Consider the following 27,571-nt stretch of genomic DNA (forward strand, 5'->3'; position numbering starts at 1 on the left):
CCACTGACACTGGTGTTTCATTGATAGCAGTGAAATAAAACTTCCATTTTAAGTCAGTGTCTTTTTATAATGAGCCAGTTAAAAATTTAAGTGAATTATGGCAGACGGCACAAAGATAAGACAAAAATCGTGACAATGGTTACATTTCAGCGAGTACAGTCTTAGAGAATTGTAGATTACTGAGTGACCAGTGACTTTAAGAAGAAAGGACAGCAGGAAATGTGTCTGAGAAGACAGACAGGAGCAGCGAGCTGTCCAGTAACAGGAGGGGGTCTCTAAGGATACAGGAAAGAAGAGGGGAATCATGAAGCCTGAGTCCGGCTGGATGTGGAAACCAAGTATGACAGTTACTTGGCCTGCAGAGCAGTGGGGAGCCAGGGGAAATTTTCAAGAAGTAAGTGACATTATGGTCAAAGTGACAAGCGAGAAAGGGGATTTTAACAGTGACGTTTAGGTCTTAGTGGAGACGGGCGACAATAAAATGCAGAAATCCAGTGAGAGAAAGGTTGCAGTGGTCTAGTGATTAGAAGACTGAACAAGGAATTTTCCGGAATAGCTCATGAGAAATAAATCTCAGTGTGTCAAGAAGAAAGCTGAAGCAGGTTTTCTGGTTGTTTAAAGTAGAGAAAGGTTAAAGAGGACAGAAAATGGCAAATTGCTAAAGGGAGATGGGAGAAAAGATGCTCTCTGCTGCAGTAAAAATGTATTTGCTATATCAAAAAAAAAAAAACTGTGGGGAAACCTAGGATTGCTTGTGTTTCAGTAGTCCTAATCATTTTTTTAAGTACAAACTCATTATAGAAACGTCAGTTTACAACCACCACCAATTTCTGCCATTTCTTTCACTTTTTTTTCTGAGATCCAAGAGAGCAGAATTTAAAATTTATAAGGCTTTAGGTTATATTATCGAAAAATGAAACCTGTTCAGAAAACTTGCATTTTCTGAATAAGGAAATCTTTTATCAGTCACAAATGATTTGCCATTAAAATAACTTTAAGACAAATCAGATGACCTGATTTCTAGTTCCACATTCACACATATGAGTTCCACGAGTTCCCTTAACTCTCTGAACAGGATCAATACCTACCTTGCTTAAATAGCTAGCCGTTATGAGTATCAAATTAAATGTACATACATTGTGTCTTTCAAAGGCAATTTAAAGCATTACCAGTATAGAATTAAATACACCGTAGCATAGCCTTTTAGGGTTACACATATTGCATTTTGCCTGTTGACATAATTTTTGAAATATGAAAAATATAGTGCAATACTCTGCTGGTGCTTTTGGCAAGACTGCAGGAGAAACACATCTACTCACGTTTATCAGAAAGGTGGGAGTCAGAGGTATAAGAAAAATAGCATGCTTGGCTCCCAAGTACTTAGAGAAAAATGACATGCTATAGAAGGAAGAATATGATGGGAGGATTTGAGAAAATAGAAAGGCAGAAGCAATGAGAACACAAACTGAACCTACATCAGGCATGGCGGTAGTTGTTCTTCAGCCACTCTCAGTGAGCACTTGAAGAGAAAGAAATAGCCCAAGAAAGCTCCCCGGCTATATATTCTTGACCTGCTTCTTGTTCTGTGCACAAGAAGAAATAAGAATAATGTTGGTCCTCGCTACCCATTAGCGCCTTCCCATTACAGTCACGCTTCTGAAAGTTACAAGTAAAGCAGGGTTGCAGCCAAATGCACAATCATCATTTCAGGCCAAGAAGCATGCTTCCTTTTCCATGTGTGGCTGTAATGGACAAAGAGAAGGAAATGGAGCAGCTCTCCTCTCTCCCTCCTCAAGCCTGGTGCCTTATGTAATCTAAGTAGTCACCTCCTTGATTCCTGGCATTTGGGTTTCACCTTGGCCCTTCTGACTCTAAGGAGGTACTCCTGGTTCTCCCAAGCCCAAGCCATTTCCAAGGTAAATGGAAAAGAGTAAGAATAAATGTAAAGGGATCAGAAGACAAAAGCATCAGAAAAGCCTATCCCGCTAAAGAATCTTTAGCCAAAAGTATTCCTGGCCAACTCGTCCCTCCCTTACTCTCAGCTCTAGCCTCTCTCTCCAGACAAAACCATAGGCACTTCCGTGGAGCCCAAGTTCACCCTCTTGTCACACTCCCTTCTCAAAGGCATTTGTCTTCCTGGGCTTAAGATATTTAGGAACTGGGAAAGACAAAGGACTCTCCCCTTGGGACAGAGAGTAGTTCTACTTGTTCCGTGTTTCTTCCACTTTTTAATCAATCGTGTACGAAGTACATGGTGTCACAGTGGGTTTGATAATCCTGTTGTTAGCATGTCTTTAAAAAAAAAATTTCTTCCTACCATGTCTACTAGAATCCTCCAGCAAGGTGGTTAGATGAGTCCTCTCTTTGAATGTGGACTAGTCTTTGATGGCTTGGACCAATGGATTACATCGGAAGGGCAACTCCAGACCCGGCCTTTAAGACCACTGACAATCTTCTAAGTTGAGCTCTTGGAGCCCTGAGCCATCACGCAAGAAGTCCAACAATCTGTTGCAGAAACCAGTGAAGAGGCCATGTGGCTACATGAAAAGGAAGAGAAGCCCAGCTGAGCTCAACCCAACTGGCTAAAACAACGGACATGCAAGTGAAGCCATCTTGGGGCCACCAGTCCAGCTTAGCCAGCATCTGGAAACCACGAGGTGACCTCATTTGTTACGAGCTGGGGCTAAAGAAATCACTTACCCCAGCCCAGCCTGAATTCCTGACCCACAAAATTATGAAATTTCATAAAATGGAGTTTTAACTTGTTTAAGTTATGGGTTAGTTTGCCATGTAGCAATAGATTTATGGGACAGCGCCCCTTCACATTTTACATAAATTGCTACATGGTCACATTTCTGAATCATTTTTCATCATTTCCCCTCTTAGCTACACATAAGCCTCCAGGTATTTTTCTTCCAAACAATAAGCAGCTTGTGTATTTCCCCAAGAATCTCATATGCAAAACACGTTATCTACTGAGGTCTTCAACAGTTTTAAGCCATATGGTGAATTCCCGGTACACAATTCAACAAAATAAATGATGAAAATAGCGTGAACTCAATTTCAGAAGCCAATGGAATGGTGATAGTATTTACACAGCACAGTCTCCCTAAGTGATAGTAATAAAAAATACATTGTGATTTCCCTATAGTGGGCAATACAAAATCTTATCTGCAAAGAATAGTACCTTGGATAGTTATCAGTGCATTGCTTCTAGAAGGACATCTTGTAAAAGGTTTGGAGGTTTTATTATTGCTGTTTTGTATTTGTATTTAACATTCTTAAACAGCTACATCACTAGTTAAGACGGTTTTACGTGATTTTCAGATAAATGATCTGTACTCCTATAGGTGATACATGAAAATTTATCTGTTCTATTTTAAACTATGTTGTAATTCCTTAATGACTCAGAACCATCCATATACTCATGATTTCTGAGTTGTCTTTTTCTAGTGTTTCTATCCTTATCCCTTGCTGAAGAGATGTTAGCTGTAAATTCTTTTGTCTGTGAATGAATCTGCAATATTTCCTTCATCTGCTCTAACTTGCAGTTTATCATGTTGTCCACTAAAATAAAACAGACAATTAAGCTTACTGGGATGCTTCTAAATTAAGAGTAAATAGTCATCGAATGAGGCTGGTCTTTCCACAATAAAATGATTGCAGTTTGGTGAATTTTTGCAGATTAGATTTAGGTTGCTATGATGCCTCTTTTGTTCAATTTTTAGGTACTAGCTTAGGATTTAAATACTGGAGTTACCTGGTGAGTAAACTCCAAATGAATACCTATCATTACAGTCATTGATTTATTTGACATTTTTACTCTTATTTGTAGCAGTAAAACAGCATGGAGGAAAATGAGCATTGTTTTGGCAATAGATGGGAAATATTTATTTTTAGGACATCTGCATAGGTCAAAATTAATTGGGATTGAAAGTATTTAATATGATATGTTAACTACAGATTAATAAACTACTCTGTATTATTCAAGGCTTCCAATTTTATTTTTTAAATATTTATGGACTGGGAGTAGCTGTGTAATTACTTCAGTTTCCACTTCAGTTTTAGCATGAGTTGTGAACAGTGTACACGCCCCTGCCCACCCCATGCACGTATACACTTACAGCCACCCACATAATCTTGCTTCATTTATGGAACCAGTTGTAAATAACCAAAACCATATTGGTATGCAATCTTCAAAGACAGTAAATGCAATGTAAATCCAGTTGAATAAAAATCTAGAACAGGGCTTCCGTTCCCTTCATACGACACAGAACCAAATGGACAGCCAAATTAGCCTCCCATTAAGGACACATTCTAGTTTTCAGAGGAGACAATCAAAGGACTCTCCGCCAGAAGCATCCAGTCTGTTAAACCCATTATTTAAATGAACTTGGGAAATGATGACACAAACCTTTCTGTCCCTCCTCATCAGCTCAGAATTTGGAGGGGCAAAGGAAGTGGAATGCATGCTTAATTGAGGCAGTAAATACTAGGCTGTAGCAGACTGTTATACTGTTAAATACAGCAATGGGTTTTTAATGGCTGCTGTCCAAAATTACACTGGAGAAAAATGGTTTATTAGTAATAATAATAGCTGGCGCTTTTATCCTCAAAGCACTTAACAAATATTAGCTCATTAGTCCTCCAACTGCCACTGGGAGGCAACAGCAAATGTTTCTATCCTCAGTTTACAGCTGGTGAAACAGGGAAATAGAAGGTAGTAACCACGTTTTCAAAAGGAGGTTTTGTGTATGGAGGTCAATTTCCAATTCAAACAACTCATATCAATTTTTATACATAATTGGATGGTATTCCCTCTAATGACTGCCAGCCCTTTTTTGAGGGGATAGTGATTAAGGTCGAATCCAATTTATTTGAACTTGACTGACATGAGTTGTACCTAAACTGCTCAATGTTGGTCCTTTAGCATTATTTCAAGCAAATCAATTGTGTTCAAAATCTATTCAGTCCAAATCAATTACATGCAGAAACTTGTATGCATGGAAAAAGGTCTCTTGAGATCCTTTGAAATCTAGCTCCACTGAGAATTGCTGGAGGTCACAGTGTGAAATGGGGTCGAGGTCAAATTTAAACACCTTTATTTTGGCTTTCTACTTTTAACCATTCTCTCAGCTCTCCTTTGTGGAAAATAGTATATGTCTCACATTAGTGAACAATAACGAATAACCCCAAATAGTCCGTTATTCCTTCTGGTGTAGTCCATAGATGTTAAAATTATTATATTTTTCTTTGTTTACTTTCCATCATGGACAATGTTTTCAATTTCTTGCCATTGTATAATGCCTTAAGTATTTTAATTTAATGAATGATTTCTCTGCTGTGTCATCAGATGCACTGTACAGAACAAGTTTAGAAAGTCTCTGAATTTGTAATACAAAAATAAGTTCATTTATTGAGGAGCCAAGTGCTGTACTCTAAAGAAGCAGGCATGGATCAAACAAAAGCCTTAAAGCAAATCCACTCCATATAGTCTAAGGAAATGGGATCTGCTCTACAGACAAAGGAGAAAGCAAAAACACATTTTTGCCACTATCTGTTATATAAAAAAGAGCCTTTTGGAGTCAGTGCTTGAGAATGCTACGTGTATTTTGCATATTAGAAAAATGCACATTTTTTTTCTAAACACCACACACCAAAAAAATCAAACACCTCTCAAAAATCCTAAATATATTGCCCATGCCTAGAATAGAGTTGATATCATTTTCCCTCCCTAACCTTATCTTAACTGACAGCTGCTAATAAAGACAGTGCCATTGTTATGATAGGTGTCATTTTCAAGAACAGTCAGGCTGGGATATGGCATCTACCACTGCCAACTATTTCTATCTTAATCTGGAGTGGCAGATACACCTTTGTGGAAATGCTAACCGTGTAATGCAATTGGTTTCATATAATACCCAGATGTGAAGGAAATCCATGCATATTGATACTATAGAGCATCAGAAACATTCCTGCCAAGAAATAAGAAATGGTAATGAGGGTAAGCAGAAGCTTTGGTGAGGGTGAAGGTTGATTTTTACATATACTGGTGCCCAGGACACATTTCAGGAAGACTCAGACACCAAACACTTTTATGACATGATTTTGGAGAAAACACAAATGTCCTCCTTTCCCAATGCATCTCCCATATGGCAGTGCCTCACAATGAATCTTTGCAACAAGAATTTTAAATCCACCATTTTAAATGCCACCATTCCTAGTATAAACATACAATATCATGTAATACCTCAGGAGGAGCCCTTATTATCTACTTTTCCACATGTTTACCTGAGGTAATAAGACACAGAACAGGTAAATCTGGTCAGACAACAGGGATGAGTGCTGGCCCTTGATGAAGACCATAGTTAGAGAATCCTACTAATCCAGGCGGGTACTGACGGACATTGCACACATGGGAAATGAAGTCAAAGAGAGAAGAGAAAGGGTGTGCAATGGACTGAATGTGTGTGTCTCTCCCAGATTCATATGTTGAAACCCTAATCCCAGTGTGATGGTATTTGGAGGTGTGGCCTTGGGGAGGGAATTAGATCATAAGGGTAGAGCCCTCATGAATGAGATTAGTACCCTTATAAAAGGGACACTGGAAAACTCTCTTGGGCCCTTTCTGCCATTCTCTCTGTGACAATTCAACAAGAAGTCAGCAGTCGGCAAAGCAGAAGATGGCTGGCACCCTGATCTCAGGCTTCTAGTCTCCAGAACTGTGAGAAATAAATTTCTGTTGTTTATAAGCCTCTCAGTCTGTGGTACTTTGCTACAGCAGTCCAAACTAAGAGGGGGTGCTGAAGGGGTCTGCTGGACTCAAAGGCAGCATAGTGTAGTAGTTAAGATCTTGTGGCTGGGGAGCAGATACTTCTGAGTTTGAGTCCCGGCTCAGCCACTTCCAGGCCATATTGTGTGACCCAGGACAAGGACACCCCTACGTCTGTGACACTCAGCGTTAAATGGGTATTATAATAATAGTACTTTCCTCAAAACACTGATGCAGAGATTGCAAAATACATCATAAACATTTAATAAGTGATGGCTATTTAAGTGTTTGCCTGTCACAGCCTCAGTCCTGCGCAAAGCAGTTATTCAATAAAAGCTTTTTAATGATTGGTCGCTGTCAATGTCTCATAGAATACACAATCAATCAATCAACTAATCAATCAATGTGCACTGGAATTACGGAAGCTATGTAAAAAAATCTAATCTCCCTATCTTTGGTCAGGGCTATATTCAACCTTGGAAATATAATTGGTGAAGTTTTCAATACTTCCCCTACATTCACTGCATCCCTCAGCATATACATTAACTCTCAATTTGCTTTTAAAAAAAGAAATCAGCTATACGGTAGTTCTCTTTTTTTTTTTCAAACAAGGAAATCTAAAAGCTGTAGAGTGGATTATGAACTTGGTTACGTATCAGGATATCTGCACTTTAATTCTGGTTTCACCACTGCCCAGCCCACTATTCGACTTTGCTTCAGTTGTTTTTCCTCTATAAAATGAGCTAACAAACCTGTCACTTTTTGTCTGCCATGTTGTTGAAAAAGTCACATGAGATATGGGAAAATTCTTTAAAAAGCTCAAATAAGTACTCAAATCATGCAAGACATGGTGATTTTTTCAATAGAAATATTCAGAAGGAATCTTCCAAATGGATGGAAATGCAGTGTCAAGAGTCTCACAAAAGGTCAATACTTATCTTCCCCTTGAACCTTTGCACATGAGAGGTGTTATTTCCTTTGAACACATCAATATGTAAGACATCCCATAGTAAGCTGATATTCTGTCACATTACATTCTTTAGTGGAGGTCTTCAACACAATAACAAACTGAATTCACAATCAACTCTAATAGCATCAAATCATCAAAAATCTCCCCATTTTTCTCACCAATTTACCTTCTATTACACCGACTACATCCCTTGGCCAGAGAACATACAAATTTCTCACATCAGGATGCTACCAATGCATCCCTAATCTATTTCCTCATCCTCTTTACCCTGATACCACTACACCAAAGAGAGGTACCCTCCAGAGATCCAAATATCCAGGTCACAATGACTTTAGGCTGCCAGACGATTATTTGAGGGTGTCTCCACTTCCTGGGTATGACACCTGCAATCCCTAGAGTTAAAATCACCACTTACAGCAAAAGCTTTTGTTAGGGAGGAACCTCTGCTAAAAATGCAAACCTGTTATCTTAGAAGAGAGAATACATCTTTTGCATTATTCTCTCTGCTGTAAAGCTCTCATCTTGGAAAGCAGAGATAATGCAAGGGAATGGGCACGTTTGTTTTGAAGTTTGAAGGCTGCAACTGAAACCCACCTCTGGCCATGAGCATGCCCACCTGGGGCAATGAAAGAGGAGCCGAGAAAGGAACAACAAAGGAAAAGAGGAAAAGACAGCCCTGAATGCAAATTTAATGATTCTCCATTTTGTCCTGCTTTTGGCAATTCGAGCCTCCTTCTTCCCCATTACCCACATTCTATACATTTGAAGCCTTCAAGGTGCGCTTGATATTCTTCATTAACCCCCCAGATTCAGATCCATTCTCCACCTTCCTCCAGGCTGCTCTGTGCAGAGGGATCCAACTTCAGCAGGGCACTTGGACCAGGCTCCCTAGTCCTCTGCCTGCTGGTGGGCACAGCCACTGCGAGGAAGGAGCAGAAGATCTTGGGGTAGGGGGAGACCAGTGTCCTGTGACTCAAGAATGGCTATGTTTCTCTAAAACCACAGTTCCTGTCTGCAGCCTTCCCCAAAGCTATGGCTCTCACCTTCCAGTAACTTTTCTCTCTTGTCGTCCCACTGGACTAAGGGCAGTAACAGCCCCAGGGGTGCCTCCGCAGCCCTTGCTGGTCTCCCTCAACCCTGCCCAAAAAGATGTGGTCCCTTCTTTAAACGCCCTTCAATTGCCCCATTTGAGTACTACTTATATACAAGAAAAAATCAAAGTGAAAGCAAGAGAGCGCCAGGTTTTATCCAGAGAAGATGAAAAACTCTGGGTCCTTTAACATTGCCAAGGGGACATGTTACCCAGTTCCAGCCAGTGGTACTCTCTGCCACCTGGGCATTCAGGTCCAATATTCCAAGAACATCAAGTTTCCCAAGATAAGTCAGAAATATGAATTTTATGTGAAATATTTGGGTTTTAAATATTGGCTCAAATATTTCTTAAACACGCCTTGGGCCAAAAAAACACATATGTAGGTTGGGTTCAGTCCAAGGGACACAGGGTTGGATCTTAAATAGACTACGGTGCCTCTTCTTAAAAAAAAAAATCTGCTTTTCCTTATAATGCAGAATTATAACAAGAAAGGTAGAAATTCTCACCTATACAGCTCTTTCCTACACAATTATTTAGTCCAAAAACAACAACCTTCCCTCTCTCATTTGAAATCTCAAGGCAAAAAGAGAGGAACATCCAGAACTCAAAAGTGACAGGAATCTTGATATCTGGGTCTGTTCTAAATGTATGAATCTAATCAAATCATTTAATTTCTGTATGGCTCTCTCCATTCATCCGCAAAATCAGGATAATGACTTTTTTCCTACCATCTTCACAGAGACATTTGGCTGAAAAATGAAATACATAGTAAATGAAAAGCACTTTTGAGCTCTTCAGAGAATAAAGTGCTGTCTAAACCAAAGGGATCAGTAAGAAAAACCTCAGAGGTTTATCAGAGCTCTTCTTTTTCAACCACATTTCATGATGCCAAGGTAACTGTGAGTCAATGCCTCAGGCCAACATGATATTATAGAAGACCTACCCAAATCTAAGGCGGTGGTTCTCAACTCTGGCATCAGAATCTCACCGGAAGCTTTCAAAAATCCACATGCCTGATCACCACCTCCAGGGATTCTTATTGAACTGATCTGGGTTGCTAGTTTTAAGAAAAGGTCTCCGGGTGATTCTCATTTCAGCCAAGCCTGAAAACTACTACTCAGGATCTTTCAAAGATGTGAAACGATCACAACCAGTATATGTGCATGTAATTGATGTAGGTGTCAACCCATGTTCCATACTTTTAATGATAATAATATAATAAGCTCATACTTATTCATATACATAGACACACACTTATGTCTATCTCTCTTGTATCCATTCATACACTGAGCGTGGAGTAACTATTGTAATAAAAAAGCCAGAATTTACTGAATGCTTAATGAGTTCTAATAAGTTGTCTACATAGATTGCCCCATATAACGCTCATAATAACACACATGAGCTGGGTATGGATATTACTCCTCATTTCCATAGATGAAATCAGTCTTAGGGAGGTTAAAATGACTTAGCCAGGGCCACACATTGAGGAGTTCACAGAATTGGATTTGGAAACCTGGCAGCCTGACGATTACAGCCACACCAGTTTGCTTCCCACTGTGCCAGAATCTGTAGGGTTTATGAGATGCATAAAATGAAGCATGTGCCCTCAAAAGATTTTACCATCTGAGAAGGGAATTATGATGCACACTGAAATTCACAGGCTGAATAGGAAAATGGTATATTGTAGTCCCTGGAGTCAGGGAGAGGTGGATTGAAAGATCGGCAATGGCTGGCTTTGCTAAGCTCCTACTTCACAACTATAGGGGAAATGAGATGCACCCAAACATCTGAGGAGAGAATGTGATAAGACCGCCTGGAGAAGAAACCCTGGTCAAAGAACAAAGTGCATTTATATATTTGCCATTCAGCACATTTATTATTCTTATCATCTCCCAATATCACTTGGACTGAATGTGTATGCCCCCCCTAAATTTACCAAATTATGTCAATCGTGACTTTTGAAGACTTCACCTCAGTTCGAAATTTATTTCTGATTCTTATTGAAAAATTGTGTACACACAATTTTAACATACACACATACACACACACACACACACACACACACACTCCCAATAATTTGACTTCCAAAGAGGTAAACGAGTTGCAATCTTTTGGTAGTAATTAACTAATGTGAAAATTAAGTAAACATTTTTTACAGAAAATTTTTAAAAACTCAAAACAGAATATTCTCTCTCTTTGTATTTTTACTATCTAAACACAATGGGAAGGTAAGCAGGATCATTTTTTATCCATAATACATAAAATCTCAATTAGTTATGGTCTATTTGTGCACTGACTAAAAACATTCGTTAACAAAACAGAATTTTCTAGTTTACTGGATAAATATACCAGGAGAAATTGCGGAATAATGTTAGGTTGCCAAGCAACCACTGCTCTACTCCCTCATTCATCAAGCTTCTTATCCCAGTGCTAGAGAATTCCAACCGATTTGTTTCTTGAGAAAATTACAGTGACTTTCGGTAACACAATAACACTTCTATTCTCAGAAGATAAACTTAGATGTTCTTTTGATCAAAGGGATGTGTTAATTCATTATTCTCTACATGGTGCTAATGAGAAAGCTATAATTAACTAACTACACTAGTGCCACACATAAAATAAACTGCAGTAATTAGTAATGTTTAAGGTGTTAACCAGCTTCCAAAATCAGAAAATACAGAATCTTTCCTCCAATAAAGATGTAGAGAAAGGAGAAATCACCATAACTAATTAAATTGAGAATTGTTTCCATTCTCTACCCTCTCCCCCCCAAAAAGGGATAGAGGCACATGATTGCCAAAATGTGAGAGATTTCACTTTAATAGCAAAGAAAATGGCTCAGTGCCAATTCTGCTTGTAGGTAGACATAAAATGCTGGAGAATAATGTAATCTTTTCTTTGAAAGAATGCTTAGCACAATATTTTTCCAGGAATGAAAAGAAAGAATATTAGGCTTTCACTCATTAGCCGTGTTAATTTAGCATACTGCATGTAAATCACCATAATAATTGCATTCTCTTCATACTGAATTAGTTAGTTAGAATGAAGCTGTAATCAAAATGTTCATAATTGAAAATATAGTATTCTCGGTCTCGTTCTGAAACAATAACAAGGAACACTGATTGAATCAGATAATACAGTACATCATTGAAAACAGCCTTGGTATAGAGACAAGTTGGTCCTCTAGATTATACCTTAGCATGTCAATTAGCTCCCCAGATTCAGAACTCAACACTTCTGGATCTGTCATCGTTTTTTATTGTTACCCTTTGTCTTCAGCCTAACTTAAACTTTCCATGTGCATTACTGCTTAAATTTTTAGGGAAAATACAAAATAGTGAAAAGCTAAATTTTGTTTCTAAAAAGTATTAGACTCTATGGCACTGCTGGCTGTCATAAATCAAAGGGCAAAATAATTTCCAATAAATGAAACATTTAATGCCAATGCTCCTGGGAAAGAATGTGTAAATGATCACATGAATTTCAGGCAAGCTGTCACACTAATTCCTCAAGGCACCCTTTAAAGATGACATATTCACTGTGAAGAAGGGGGTGCTGGTTGTCGTGCAAAAGTCAAACTTGAATCAATACTCTACTATCTGAATTGATATTCACAGGGCTTCCTGACACTCATTTCTTCAAATCTAATGCCATTAGCCACCCTCTATTACTTAATTTTCTTTTATGAGATAAAAACTAGTAGAATCTTAAATCAGTCTTAAATCATTACTTTTATTTATAATTCTCCATTAAAAAAATGAATCAGGCTAAAATATTTCAAAAAAGCAATTTTGGGTCAAACAACCTGCTATCTTCAAAGAATTCAGAAGTTAACTATAAAAATCAAGCTCCTATCCAGCAAACATTTTCCTAGGTGAGGTCTATTTTGTAAAATCATAAGGAGCTTTGTGATGGTGACATCTGCCTGGTTTTACTTGCTTCAGATTCATCAAAACTTGCCAATATTTTAATAAGCAAGTAATTTTAAAATGCATTTAATACTACTTCATTTAATGAGATGAATTAACTTTAAGGTAATAAATATATTATGTGCAATATCAAATCCTGTCAGACCTGTAATTAGGTCAATGGTGTCTATAGTTTGCTCATCACCAGATATGTTGGAGCACCTATATAACCAAGAGTAGTAATAAACATCCGTAGCCTTTTCTTTAAAGGGAAGGGCCCATAAGATGCAACAGAGAACAATCTGGAAAACATAGATTAATCATCACAGTCCTGCACTTCTGCAGTGAAGAGTACAAACATGCTCGGAAAGAGATTTTAATGAACTTTCCTAGCCAGTACTCACACCTGCCCAGACATAACTATCTGTCTCCATTTATTCACTGACAATATTCAGGAGCTTGTGAGGAATGATTATACACTGTGTGCTCTGCCATTACTAGAGGTGAATCCACTGCAGCACTTAAGGCCATAAAATAGAAAGCCATGTTATACACTAGACTCTAGAACCAAGTTAAATTTTGAAAGCCACAGGGTGGTCCCTCATAAAGAGAATGAAATTAAGACAAAGCCAATTGCAACATTAGCAGGTGAAAGAGGAAACACTTTTACACACAAAGCGGTGAAAGCAACTGTTTTTTTCTTGTCACTAAAAGTTTCCCCCAATAGCTTTCTAAGCTTCTCTCTCCATCCAGTTGGTCAGTTTATATCTTCCAATCTGCTCCAAAGCAACGCTTTGTAGGAGTAGGACTGGCCAGTAATATTAATGTCAATTGATGGTCTACAAAATTAGAAATTAGTATTTTGCCTTCAATAAAAATGCAGAGTAATGAGAACACGCCATATCTAATCGAGGACTAACTTATAATAAAAGTAACGGCGTCAGCAACCATAACTTTTGGTGTTTATTATGCATCAGACACTGAGCTAAACTGTCTACTGGAATTATCTCATTCCAGTCGCTCAAAAACCCTAAAAGGAAGGTATTGATATTATCCCTATTATTTAAAAGGGTAAACTGAGGGACGGGTTCGATAAGTGGCTCGTCCAAAAGCACACATCTCAGAGACGATGGACCTGAAATTCGAACCCACGTGAGCGCGGCGAGAGCCTTTGCCTTGCACGAGCCCAGGTGGCTCACCAGTTGCCCACCTCCGCGCGCACGCGCAAATGTGCCCCCCCACCTGGGGCGTTCCCGTGAGCGCGCCATCGCGCACGCGCGTGCCAGGCGCCGCTTGCCAGCTCTGGGGGCTCTTTGGGAGCTCACGCGGGCGGGGCTGAACCCCCGCACCCCTCGAGTTGGGCTGGACCTGGATCTTCCTCCCCGCCTTGCCGCCCTGCTGTGTCACTACACACCCGCCTTCAGCCGCTCACCTCCCACCCCTTCCCCTGCCCGCCCTTCGGCTGACAGCCCGACCACCCACCCGGCGCTCGCCCCAGGGCGCGGCTCCGGGCGTGGGTACCTGAGCTAGCGCGGCGGAGGCTTCTAGGGCCCTGGCTTGTCGCAGGAATTCCTCAGTCCTGCCCTTGCATGAGAAAGTGAGGCTCGCAGCGAGCAAGAGGAGTGGGAATGAAGGGGCTGGCTAGCGTCCCCCAGTCTCCTGGCTCCAGTCCCTGCTCTCCAAATTAATCACTTTCTCCCTGCTCCCTCCCCACGCACACTCTCACTCAAAAAAAAAAAAAAAAAAAAAAAAGGGAGGGGGAGAGGCACAAAGAGGAAGAAGGGACCTTCCATGACTGGCATCTCTAGCTCCCCCAGCTTCGCTACCAGGGAGCCATGGCAACACGCCCCCAGCCTGCCCCCTCGCCCCCTCGGTGGTCTGGGGAGGTGGAGCTCCTAACCCTCCCAGTTTTCTCGCCCCCCAACCCAGCTGTCCACAGATCTCCCTCTTCCAGCTGGCGGCGCGTACCGAACCCCAGCGGGATCTGGAATCCTCCCCTGAGAGTGGGAGCAAGACAGTGGGGCGGGGGTGTTGGTGGAAGAGAACTGAGCCTTACGACCCAAGAGATGGTAAGGGGCAGAGAGGAGTGAAGCCAGGACTGACCCCAAACCCAGCTGGACCTCGCAGCCCCCTCTCGGGAGAGGGCTGGAATCTCCAGGAGGGTCTGGGATCCTCTCCAGAGGGTAGGAAGAGATGCTGGTAAGGGAGGTTGGAGGAAAGACAAGAGGGTCAACCTACCCGTGACCAGGCGGAGAAAGTGGGAGCTGGAGGATTCGAGGACCCGTTTACTCCGTCCGACTGACCGGAGGGGTCTGAATCCAGCCTCAGCCACCAGGGGGCGGGGCTGGGAAAGGGGGTGTCTCTAACTGGCTTAAGGCTGAGGGACCTCGGACCACCCTACTTCGTGCAACAACGGAGCCCTGACTGCGCACCATCTCCGACCCACAATGGGTTGACCCCCCTCCTCCCAGGAGCAAACCACTTACCCTCCTTCTGTCTCGCTCAAAGATTTGGGGAGCCCCCAGGGCTAACGAAACAAACGCAAACTGACCCTCACCCCGGACACACCTGAGTCGCTTCCTGCACCAGATCCGTTCGGTACCTTCCCTCGGGGAAACCTCTCCCTCAGGCTGGCTTGGAACGGGAGAGGGACGTGGGGGTCCAGCAGCTCCCGGCGGATCCACGGGAGTTTCTTGCCGGCCGCTCCCAGCTGATCTGCACGCGGATCTGCCCGCGGAGATGCCGCCGCGCCCCGCCCACCGCCGGCAGTGGCCGAGAGGACGCGGACCTGTTCTGGCTTGCGCTCCGCTCCACGCCCACCCGGCAGAGGCTGCTTCGCGCCTCTCGTCTCTCCGCTGGTTCTGCTCCGCCACCCCTCACCCACGCCGCTTATTTTCCTTCCCTTTGCACACTCCCGTGGGACAGGGAGAGTTACAGGCTTAAGACTTTTATTTCATGGTGAAAAGCAAGGGACGAAGCCAAAACTTTGCTCGCCATTTTCCACATCTATGGTCAAAAGAGGTCAAAAGATCGCTGCCCCTTTTGTCTGTAAAAAAAAAATTTTAAAGAAACCCCTCCTCCTCCCGAGAGTTCCACTCAGTACATATTCCAGACACGGGTCGCCAGTCTGGTTTTCTCTCAGGGCTGCATGTTGGAGGGGTGTGATGCCATCCATGGACCTGTTAAGAAAAATTCTTTTTGCTTTCCTTCCTCATTTAGAGGCGTGATTGGACGTGCTATTTAATTTGCAAATGATGCTACTTCCATAAACTGCCAAATTATTGTATACATAAATTTAGGCACCTGCTTCTGTTACCATTTTAAAAAAATTGTCCTAACACTTACGGTCTATAATTTTACCATATTGTTCCCTAACATTTTTTTCCTATTTATTCTGTATTAATTCACTATTATAAAGTAGAAGAAAATCCTGTGTGCTTATTTCCATTGCAAAAGGCCACTTCTGATGCCTTATCAATTCCACCAAAAAAAGCAAATTTTATTTTAGGATTCCAAAATTAATCTGGGAAGGTTACAGTCTTTGCGGTGTAAGTGATTTATATACCCCTTTCATTTTTTTCTCCACCGTGATCATATTTTCCAAAATTTTCACACAGTACTACTTTTTAAAAAAAAATCCTGTTGAATTTAAGTTCTCTTTGATGGTTAGAGAATCACTGACTTCTAATTTTTACTCTAGTAAGGCAGTGAGATTGACCTTACAGTCTGGTTTTGTTCTCATCTAGTGCATTGAACAATGAGGACATTTAGAGCTGTGAGCTACCCTCAGAGCTGGATGCCGCTATAGTGAGCAGCAAGGGGAAGGCAACTCAGGATTCAGCTTCAGAAGCAACTGAATAAAATATTTTGAAAAGGAATAAATGAACTTTTAATTTTAATAATTGCTAACCTTGAAGCCCCAATTCTGTCAGTTCATGTGTGGGCATAGTTCTTACTGACTGCATTGCAAATTGCAAATGCAAGTGAGGGCAGGATTTGTCCTGAGTTTAAATTGAACTGCTGGAGTAATTTCTTCGCCTGAGGCATCATTATTCACGTGGCATGTCTTCTAAAGTAGAAACAAAGATAGAATATTGAATAAAATTCCGACAGGGAAAATACTGTGTCTGTAGGAAAACATTTCCAAGGTCAAGGAGACACAAAGCCAAGTTGATCTCCGGAGTTTACCACCTTCTGGATAAACATCTGCTGAGCAAAAGACTCAGAACTCCATCCTGGCCAAACCAACAGAATACTGAAACATATTGTTTTTCTTTTGTCTATGATGAGTTTGCTTGACATCTGGATCATTATTTTAAAAACAAATGTTTATTGAGCACCTACTATTTATCAGTCATTGTTCTAGGTGCTAGGGTACAGTGGAAAACTCAACAGGCAAGGCTAGTTGCGTCTTTTTAAATCAACTACCCAAAGATATATAAAAGAATACCAAGGTAAAATACCTGAAACAAGAAGATGAAGTGTCAGTTCTTAAATATAGGTTTTTATTAAAAGGAAAATAACAATAACGTACTTCTGAGCCCCTGGCACTGCATATAAATTAGGAAATAGCCCAATAGTAAACCCATGGCTTACTAGGGACAGCCATTAAGTCAGCATATACACAAAAATCTTTACCCCAGGCAGCTACATTTTAAGAAAGAAGTGAAGGAAAGAAGAGAAAGATAGGTAAGGAAAAGGGAAGAAAGGGAGGGAGAGACGGAGGGAGGAAGGAAGAGAGGGAGGAAGACAGGCAAATGATTAACCAAGAAAGGAAAACAGTATTGAGAGCAAGAAAGTATTTTAGCCAACTAAAGGAAGTTTTTTTTAAAAGGAATACAAAATGGAGGCAGTGACTTAAACTTCCACATCCAAGAAACACCTCATAGCTCTTACCTCCAAGGATAAGTTCATATTTTTAATACATATTTAAGGGCAGGCAACCAATCTAGGCTTTTCTGTCCCAAGAAACTTACAGCTCCACTGCCTCAGCTTCTAGGAAGACTGGAACCTGAAACCAGAAGGCATCCTTCAGCCAGAATGGATGTTTGCTGAAGATACCTTCTGCTGCTGCTTTGAAACCCTCTCTTGGCTCCCATTCTCCTGTCTGACACTTTATTCAGCACATTTCCCACTCTACAAACAATCCTAATCTATCAGGCATCACACCTTTGCATGTGGGTGCTGGAGAAAGACTAGATACTTATGTCACATGAAAATTTGCTTGCATTAGCCTTGAAAGGTGTGAATTGCTCTCTCACAATGGAGGAACACCATGTAAAATAAAAATTCAACTATTAAATCACAAATGAAGGGGAGAAAAGGAATTCTTTCATGAATAGAAGCAGAAAGTGAGAGAGATTGGCCAGTCATCTGGAAAAAAGAGAAGAGGTATTAAAAGTTGGGGTATTTTTTAGCTTTTACCCCGGCCTAAACCATCATTTGGTATCATTCCCAGAGTAGGGCCATTGGAGGAATACTGCCTTTTGGCAAAGCCCCGTAGCTAGTGATATGGCATCACTCCTAGAAAAAATTGTTTAGCAGAAGAGCTGTAGTTTTGGAAATGGCATTTCAGTCTATCAGTTCAGAATAGTCACAGATCGACAGAGGTTTGCTGGCCAACTGCTAAAATAAAGGAAAGCCGGATGTTCCACTGAGGGATAAACCCTCAAAGGCAACCTTGGAAGTACAAAGCAGCCACCTTCGGCTTAGATATTAATCAAGCTAAAGAAGACCACCATATTAACTCTGAGGAGTTAAAATGACAGAGTCGATAGATACTCCTTTAAACTGTCCTTTAATGTGAGAACAAACGACATGTATTAAAAATCAAAGGGCAATAATTCTGGAACAAATAAAAAGATAAAATCTTGTATTTCATTCTGTGGATCATTAATATGTGTGATCCACCCTTAGGAGGTCATGGAACCAGATACTTTAACTGGATTCTAAAAGGGCTAGCTAATGTTATGGTCATTAATAACATTATACTTATATAGCTAAGACATTGCTTGTATTTTGTCAAATCTCAGGCTTCAGGGCATTTGTTGATTTCTTGTGGAGATCAGAAAGATTTCCTATCCTCCAACCAGAAACGCCCAACTGACAATTATGGCTAGCTCACTTTCCTATTGGTGATTGCTCTAAAGTCCTAGTCAATCAAATTTCATCTCAAAGACCTGTGAACTGGGTTATAGAATGAATTCACATTTATTGGGGGAAAACCCTGGTATTTTGGGAGGGTGGGAATTTCATCTAAACCTCTCTACTTCCAACATAATATAAAATCTTTTCAATCTGATAGGGACCTCAGATAAAATATTCTCCTACAACTTCTTTTTATATTGATACCTGAGATGGGTAAGGTTCAGAAATTTTCTCAAGGTTGTACAACTGGTTAGTGGCCTAGAAAAAACTGAAAAATCTCCTAGTTTTTAATCTTGTATCATTTTAGAATATGACAAGACACTGCCATCTTGGAAGATAATTTTATTTATTCCAATTCTGCTACAGCAAATAAACATAGGCTGAACAGTGAGATGGTGAGTGATACCACAAGAATAAGGGTATTTGTCTCTGATATTTACAGAGAAAAACAGTTTAGTCGAAGTAAAGGACTTAGTTTATCCTTTTTGCCTGTCTATTTTGTCCAATTGATTTTGGACAATAGGTTTTACCACTGTCAACATGAAGTAAACACGTTAGAGAAAAAGGAGAGAACCAGTGGCTCTCCTTAATATAAGACCTTGTGGCAGGGGACTTCCCTGGTGGCACAGTGGTTAAGAATCCGCCTGCCAGTGCAGGGGACACGGGTTCGAGCCCTGGTCCAGAAGGATCCCACATGCCACAGGGCAACTAAGCCCGTGCTCCACAACTACTGAACCTGCACTCTGGAGCCCGCGAGCCACAACTACTGAGCTTATACTCTAGAGCCCGTGCTCCGTGATAAGAGAAGCCACCGCAATGAGAAGCCCGCGCACCGCAAGGAAGAGTAGCCCCCGCTCGCTGCAACTAGAGAAAGTCCGTGCGCAGCAGCAAAGACCCAACGCGGCCAAAAATAAATTAAAAAAAAAAAAAAAAAAAACCTTGTGGCAGGATGTTGTTTGCTCCCCTCCATTCTCCTGCCTCACCCCCAAATCTGTTCCTTTTTTTTTTTCTTCCTGGGCACATGGCCACCTACCAAACTACATTTCCCAGTTTGCCTCGTGACCAAGTTTGAACCCAAGACTAAGTTCTCACTAAAGCGACATGAAGAGAAATGTAGTTGGCAACTTCCAGGTCATCTACTTAAAAATAATCTAGATTCACAGCTCTTTTTCCTTCTAGCTAGCCTGCAGTGGTAAAAGTTTTATGTTGAAGATGACAAAAAAACACCCCTTAACCTGAGTTGCTGGATGACTCCATGGATTGGAGCCCACTTCCTACCAGGAAATGACTTTATCTCTTCTTTGAGCCAATGTCTTTGGGGTCTCTTTATTATAACTGTTTAACCTTTCCCCTAACTAATACAATTGTGATCTCTGTCATCAGAACGATTTCAGAATAGTAAAGGAAAATAAGAATGGAACCTGCAGTGGACAGTGCTATTTTTTTTTGTTTGCCTGGCATTTATCTGCATTCATAGAGCTCAACCAACTTTAGAGAATAACATTCCCCTGTGTTTATATGGCTGAGTTGAGGCTAAGTCCAATGCTTCTTATCTACCTCTGGTCCAGGTGACACAGGCATGAACAACCAATATTTTCTATCCCTCTGATCAAAGCAATGAAAGGCAGATTCAAAAGGAGCCAATGAAAGACCTACCTTGGACTCACTCTGAGCAATGGGGAGAAAAACTGAGGATTGCTCAGCAGGCATGAGGTAAGTGAGGCTGCTTTTTATCAACACTTAGAGCACGCCTGAGAATGAAGGCACTGCAGGGAAAAGAAAAGGAGAGAGACAGTTACTTGACATTCTTATTTGAAGACTTAGATCTTCAAATAAGCTGAAAGTTCATTGTTTATTAAAAGCTGAAACTGGAATACATCTTGACTCTGTAGCTAGGTGAGTGGAAAAGTATTTTACATAAAATAGTTTGCATTGGTTTCCTGTTTCTTGTGATAGAAATCATTTTTATTCATTATAAATGCCCAAGTAAGATTATTCTCTTGGGATAAGTTGTTTAGTAAAAGGGATGTGCATGGTAATAAGTCTTCCTTTCATGAGATCACCGATCTGATTGGCATGACCCCCTGAAATACTCTGTCCAAACGATTCCACCCTATATCTGAGTTCAGCAGGAAAGGACAAAGTGATCTATTAATGATGCCTGTCATTGATATTACACAAGAAATGATTCTCATGTGCCATAGGTATTTGTCATCCTTGTTTTAAGTCATTCTTAAAGTTTGGCATAAATCTAGATGTATGTGGACTTTACTTTTTTAAAAAAATTATGACATAATAGTACATTCTTTGGGGGCACATTTTTAGCTCTTTTAAAAAGAGCCATGGACCAATTAGTCCTCTCTATGTAGTGTTTAGTGGCCATAATTTGTGCTTTCAATTGACTTTTTTCCTGCAAAATAAACGAATTAATTAGCAGAGATGCATTTAAAGCACAAATTGCTAGTATGTTATACTGTGTTAACAGAAACCATAACTCAATTATTTATAGTCATTGCACTGGATTTATTTTCTTTCAGGGGTTAAATGAGACTTATCAATCGATTTTTTCATGTTGTTTTTCAGAATATGATAAACAGACAATCTCAGTAACGCATTCCAAACCCTATGCCACAGTACAATAAGCCCACAGCAAGGATTCTGAATCCCCTGTTTGACACAAAAGATTTGCCTTATCGTATAGGCATTAGTTCTTCTATCTTCCGCTATATCTTTTGTGTTTCTCACTCGGTAGTTTTTTGCCAGCTCATGCTAAAACATTTAAGGGCACAGAACTATAGGTACGAGTTTTACATAACCCTTATATTGCCTATATATAGTGTTTCCTCCAAACAAGCAAAATTTATTGGCTTATATTCTTTTTCCTATTGCTCAGCCCATCGCACCAATACAAATGGGAAACACGTTTAAAATTTTTCCTATCTTGTATAAAGAAGCCAGCATAAACGCTTCCTAAAATTAAGCAGATTTTAATACCCTCAAATATAAGTAAAGGAAGAAATTTGATGATGAAAGTCTGGAATATTCCAGGGTTCCTAAAATATTCTGATACAGTACCCAAAGAAAACATACATGAATTGACAAGTACAATGAATATATGCAATGTAGATAATAACGGACAACCATAGAACATAAATCAAAGTAAATAACTTGATAATATTTTGGCTAATGAAAATAAACAAAACAAAACAAAAAAGCAAAGCCCAAATATAATTGCATTACCCAATTTTAGGACAGACGCCATTTTAGATACCATTAATTCATGCAACAATTTTAGGAAAAAATAATTACATTATGTATTACTGTTTTAAGATTAAATAATAAAATTAGCAATTATACTCAATAAGTTTAAGGATGCCCATAAATTTGGACCCAGGATTTCCACTTCTACGGCTCTATACAATGTAAATAACCTGAAATACAGGTAACTCAATATGCCCATAAATACGCAATGATAAAATTAATTATAAATACATGAGAACATAATTACCAGGTTGAATTATATGAAATTGTTCCTATGTCAGTCCTGCAAAGATGGTGATTTCACATTGTTCAACCTAATAAATTATTCTGCAACCTTATGATGATTAAACAGTCTAAAATTATATTTTTAAAGATTTGTAATATAAGAAATTCTTTCCAATGTAAAGTTGTGGAATTCTAGTTATGGTTCCTTTCAGGACCAACCCTCCTGTAGATAAAAACTGTAAAGAGTGCTCACTTCGGCAGCACATATACTAAAACTGGAACGATACAGAGATTATCATGGCGCCTGCGCGAGGATGACACGCAAATTCGTGAAGCGTTCCATATTTTTCTGTTTAAAAAATTATATATATGTAGAACAATTGGGGGGTTTGAATACTCATTAGATGTTTGGTAATATTAAGGAATTATTGTTAATTTTTTTGTTGTGATAATGATATTGTGGGTTTGTTTGTTTTCTAATCCCTATCTAGAGATACATGCTGATATATTTAAAACAAAATAATATGATGTTGGGAGTCATTCAAAATAATCTGGGAGGAGGGGTGAGTAGTAGCATTATTGTTGAAACAAGATTGTCTATGAGTTAACTGTTGGAAGCTGGGTGACATGTCATGGTGGAGGGGGTCCTCAAACTCTTCTCTCTTTTGCTTATGCTTGAATTTTCCATAATAAAAACTTAAAAATAAAATAAAAACAAACAAGCAAACAAAAAAACTGTAAAGAATGGATAGAATATAAACATAATAACTGAAAGCGTTGGAAGGTTTCCCCAAACAGGCAGATGCTGGAAAGGGTAGAAACCCAGAGGAAGGAAACAGCACTGGATGAGTTTCCTATTTTTTAGCTTTTAACCAGAGGGCAGGACCCAGTCTGTCAGCTAGCTCAACAGAAATTTTCCAACCTCAAACAGAGAGACAAGATTGGAGGGAGAAAAATGAATGCAGCTTCAAAATACTTAATATGTGTATAATTGGAGTCCCAAAAGAAGAGAGAAAGATGAGGCATAAAATATATTTGAAGAAATAATAGCAAAAATTTACCGAACGTGATGCAAGTCAGAAATGTATAGATTCAAGGAATTCAGCAATGCTATAGCAGAATAAATACAAAGAAAACCCCACCTAGGAGCACAGTAATTAAGCTGCTAAAAAACAAAGAGTAAAAGAAAACCTTGAAAGAAGACAGAGAGAAAAGCAACACATAACATACAGGTGAATAGCAAGTTTAAAGTGCTAAAAGAAAGAAAAAAAAAACCCTAGAAGTCTAGATCCAGTGAAAGTATTCTTCAAGTATGAAGGCAAGATAAAGATAGTTCCAGATAAAAGAAAACTAAAGAGGGTTATCACCGTCAGAGCTGCACTACAACAAATGTTAAAAGTAGTTTTTAAGGCTGAAGGGAAATGATACCAGATGAAACTAAGATCTTTAGAAAGAAATAAAGAACCTGGAAATGGAAATATGTGGGTAAATGTAAAAGACTATTTTTTTCTTCCAATTTATTTAAAGTATACGTGACTGTTTAAACAAAAAGCCCTAGCTCTTACTTCCAATAAAACTGAGACAATTCTCCCAACTCAAGAGAAAATGCACATTATCACACGTACAAAAAAAACCCATTTCATATATAAAGATATGTTTCAATAATTTATATTCCTGAACAAAAATATAGCATCTTTCATAATGTAGATTTCATCCAGGGTTTTATTATTAGCACAACTACAAAGCTTGCAGAGATTTTACAGAAAGATCAGCCCAATTAGATAAAAATGAGAATCCTCTTTTCAGATCTAAATTTTGCATCATTATCTCTCTAGGAAGAGATCATTAAATTATGATTTAGTCACAGAGCTGTTTACTGATTAGAATGCAAAACACTTAACCATTTGCATTTGAAAACAAAGTGGAATATATATAGCTAGTCCACTTTAAAACAAAAGAGCTTAAAATTTATCTACATTTTAATGAATTGCTTAAGAGGAAGTACAAAACAACTCTCTGCCCAGTATAGTGTGTTTTTTCTATTATGCATGCTCAAAGGAAGACTCGTTTTGGTGGAAACATCTAGGGCTGATAAACTGATAAATATCTTACACACAAGGTAATTAACAACAATTCTTGTATACCAAACATGTTTTCTTTGCTTCATCCAGTGAAAAATACATTTGGGGGAAACTTGTTTCTGTTTCTCAAAATTAGACTGATGTTTATTCCAGGACCAGATACAATTTTTTTTTTTAATTTATTTATTTATTTTTGTTTGTGTTGGGTCTTCGTTTCTGTGCGAGGGCTTTCTCCAGTTGCGGCAAGTGGGGGCCACTCTTCATCGCGGTGCGCGGGCCTCTCACTACCGCGGCCTCTCTTGTTGCGGAGCACAGGCTCCAGACGCGCAGGCTCAGTAGTTGTGGCTCACGGGCCCAGCCGCTCCGCGGCATGTGGGATCCTCCCAGACCAGGGCTCGAACCCGTGTCCCCTGCATTGGCAGGCGGATTCCCAACCACTGCGCCACCAGGGAAGCCCGAGATACAATTATTATGAACCAAAAAAATATTTATCTTAACGGTATTTCAACCAATATCATATCATGTCTGTTCTTTCATGCAACAATTGGCTATCATTAGCAGAAGATATTTTTTATTTTTCATAATTATCTAATAATCAGAAATTATGAAAGCATAATGTATAATGCAATTTTTGTGAGTTTTCAAGGCACTGGTAAGTATTAAGAGTCCAGTTAAAAAAGAGGACAAGACGGAATAAATAAAAGTAAGTTTGTTCTATATTCCTAAACATTTTTCTTTATAAAATAAATATTTGGAGGATACCATGTTTTTAACACACGTAAAAATACAACAAATCTAATGTACATACAAAAAACACAATTTTCCACTAAACGCTACTGAAACAAATTGCAAATAAAGTTTTTATAAACTGATATTATCTGGCAGCCTAATCATGTCTTTAATTCACACACTCACTCCAAAATTTAGATATAGTGAAAAGATAAAATGCTCACCAAGGGACTTCCCTGGTGGCACAGTGTTTAAGAATCCGCCTGCCAATGCAGGGGACACGGGTTCGAGCCCTGGTCCGGGAAGATCCCACATGCCGCAGAGCAACTAAGCCCGTGCACCACAACTACTGAGCCTTCGCTCTAGAGCCCGCAAGCCACATCTACTGAAGCCCGCGTGCCTAGAGCCCATGCTCTGCAACAAGAGATACCACCACAATAAGCCGGTGCAGTGCAATGAAGAGTAGCCCCCGCTCGCTGCAACTAGAGAAAGCCCACGCACAGCAACGAAGACCCAACACAGCAAAAAAAAAAAAAAAAAAAAAAAAATGCTCACCAAGATATCTAATGAAGCATAATAGTAACCTTTTGAAAAATTTAAAATGCTATTGAAGTATTTTCATTTTGAAAGTAAGTTAACATATTTACTAGGGACAAACTGCAAAGCCTTACTGACTAATTCTTACTCAAATGATTTAAATATCAAAGACTGTTGCCCGATTTTGAAGGTGATAGCTCGCAATTAAATTCTGTGAAAGTTTGTGAATAAAGCAAGGCATATGTTCCACACTTGACGAATTACACACATCCATTATAAGATCTAGAATAGAAAGACATTCCCATGCCAACCTTCAACCCTCAACAAGAATTTATTCAAGCCATAACTCTACACTGATGACAGAGCAAACCAACATAAAATGGGAACTTTACCAAAGGAATTGTTTATAGAAGGTCAGAAGAGGTTTCCCGTAAAATGCTGTAGAAACCCAACTGTTTTGTTCTATTTTATACTTACCATAATAAACTCCTATCCTTTAAGTTATAGAATTTTCTCACCATCATGTGATCTAAAATGTAAGGTGAAACAGGCCCTTGTTGGAATTATCTCAAAGAGGGAAAATAAAATATGGTCTCTGAAATGGTGACTGCGGTTTTGTTCATATCCTTTGGCAAATGAATTAGCCTCTTTGGGAATTGGTAGTTAAATGTAATTCTGGTCGTGGAGAGCATCACCAATTTTGTACTTACTTCCATCAGTAGGTGTAATCTTGTATATTTGTTGAAAGATGGATGACTTTGTGCTCTTGATTCCCCAGAGATTGAAATTCTGTAAAAGGGTACAGAAAGTGTCATTAAACGGGGCATCTACGGTGCACATTAAACTCAGAAAAGTGCATAATAAAGTCAGAAAAATAACAAGCCTAAAACATGAGCAAACATTGCTTCCCTAAGTAAGCAGGAGTAATGGAGAGAGACAGAAAGGGAAAAACATAAATCGCATAATGCATACTAAAAATGCTTCATCTAGAAAACACATTTTTATACCTTTATTTCACATTCCTTGAGAAATAAATAACCCTATAAATAAAATATGTGGTATTCTAGGGTCAAAGCGGTAAACTGAACTTAAAAGGATCATTCAGATTTTAAAAGGGAATTGGAAAATAGGCATAGGCACATAATTGACAACCAGATGCTTTTGTGAACCTTAGACTTTGCGAGCATTTCGGAGGCCCTCCAAGTGAAGAATACAGTTCAATTGTATAGTGATACCATTGTTCATATAAATTATCTTAGGAGAAAGAGTCTGTAATGCTACCTGAATCATTATCTAACACATATATACATCATCTGCGTATGGGAAACATGTAACATGGAAAACTCTCTTTGAACCAGAATAGTCAATTTTCTAATATTTGGAATAAATGGAACTTTAGTATGTTTTAAAGGCCACCTTGAATACCTTATGGAAGCAATAGCTCCTTTTTGTATCTAAAGTTGGAGAGATTCACTGCCTTCATAACAGCCTAATCCTTACCAAGTGATATCCTGTGGAGATGTTCAGTACCTGCCATAATAGGGATTCCTTTCATCTCAAATGTAGCTCTGATAACGGTGCGGCTTACAGGATACTCAGGAACTGAATAGAAGTGGAGCACCCTGCTATGAGCTGGAAAGCACAGGCAGGATCTTCACCACTCTGCCAGGCCAACGCCAAGGCTCCAAAAACAAAGGGCTCTTTCCTATTACAGGTACACACAACTCATGCCAGGTGCAATGCACTCCCTAAGGCTCATTTGTCTTCCCTCCACGCATCGACGTGGTTATAGTCCGATTTGTCCAAATAGCCATTTTATTAAGGCCCTCGGTAAATACTGGCTTGGCA

General features: G+C 39.6%; 1 protein-coding gene and 1 non-coding gene across 13 annotated transcripts in view; one reads left to right on the plus strand and one right to left on the minus strand.

Moving 5' to 3' along the window:
* Window positions 1-26,502, minus strand: part of CHL1 (cell adhesion molecule L1 like) — a 207,350-nt gene extending 180,848 nt beyond the window's left edge. For 7 of the 12 annotated variants that reach the window (XM_057555110.1, XM_057555111.1, XM_057555112.1 and 4 more), the window contains exon 1: window positions 15,312-15,494. The gene's annotated coding sequence lies outside the window, so the exon portion shown is untranslated. Of the gene's footprint in view, window positions 1-14,264; window positions 14,409-14,981; window positions 15,059-15,311; window positions 15,495-20,546; window positions 20,657-26,433 lie in introns of those variants that run through there. The other 5 variants (XM_007192457.3, XM_007192455.3, XM_007192453.3 and 2 more) reach the window with 5 other exon arrangements.
* LOC114239176 (U6 spliceosomal RNA) lies at window positions 22,622-22,725 on the plus strand. The gene has a single exon (XR_003624374.1). It is a non-coding gene; the product is annotated as a U6 spliceosomal RNA (small nuclear RNA).
* Window positions 26,503-27,571: the final 1,069 nt, after the last annotated feature.

The sequence above is a fragment of the Balaenoptera acutorostrata genome, chromosome 10 (genome assembly GCF_949987535.1).
Source record: "Balaenoptera acutorostrata chromosome 10, mBalAcu1.1, whole genome shotgun sequence".
In the NCBI taxonomy this organism is placed as follows: domain Eukaryota; kingdom Metazoa; phylum Chordata; class Mammalia; order Artiodactyla; family Balaenopteridae; genus Balaenoptera; species Balaenoptera acutorostrata.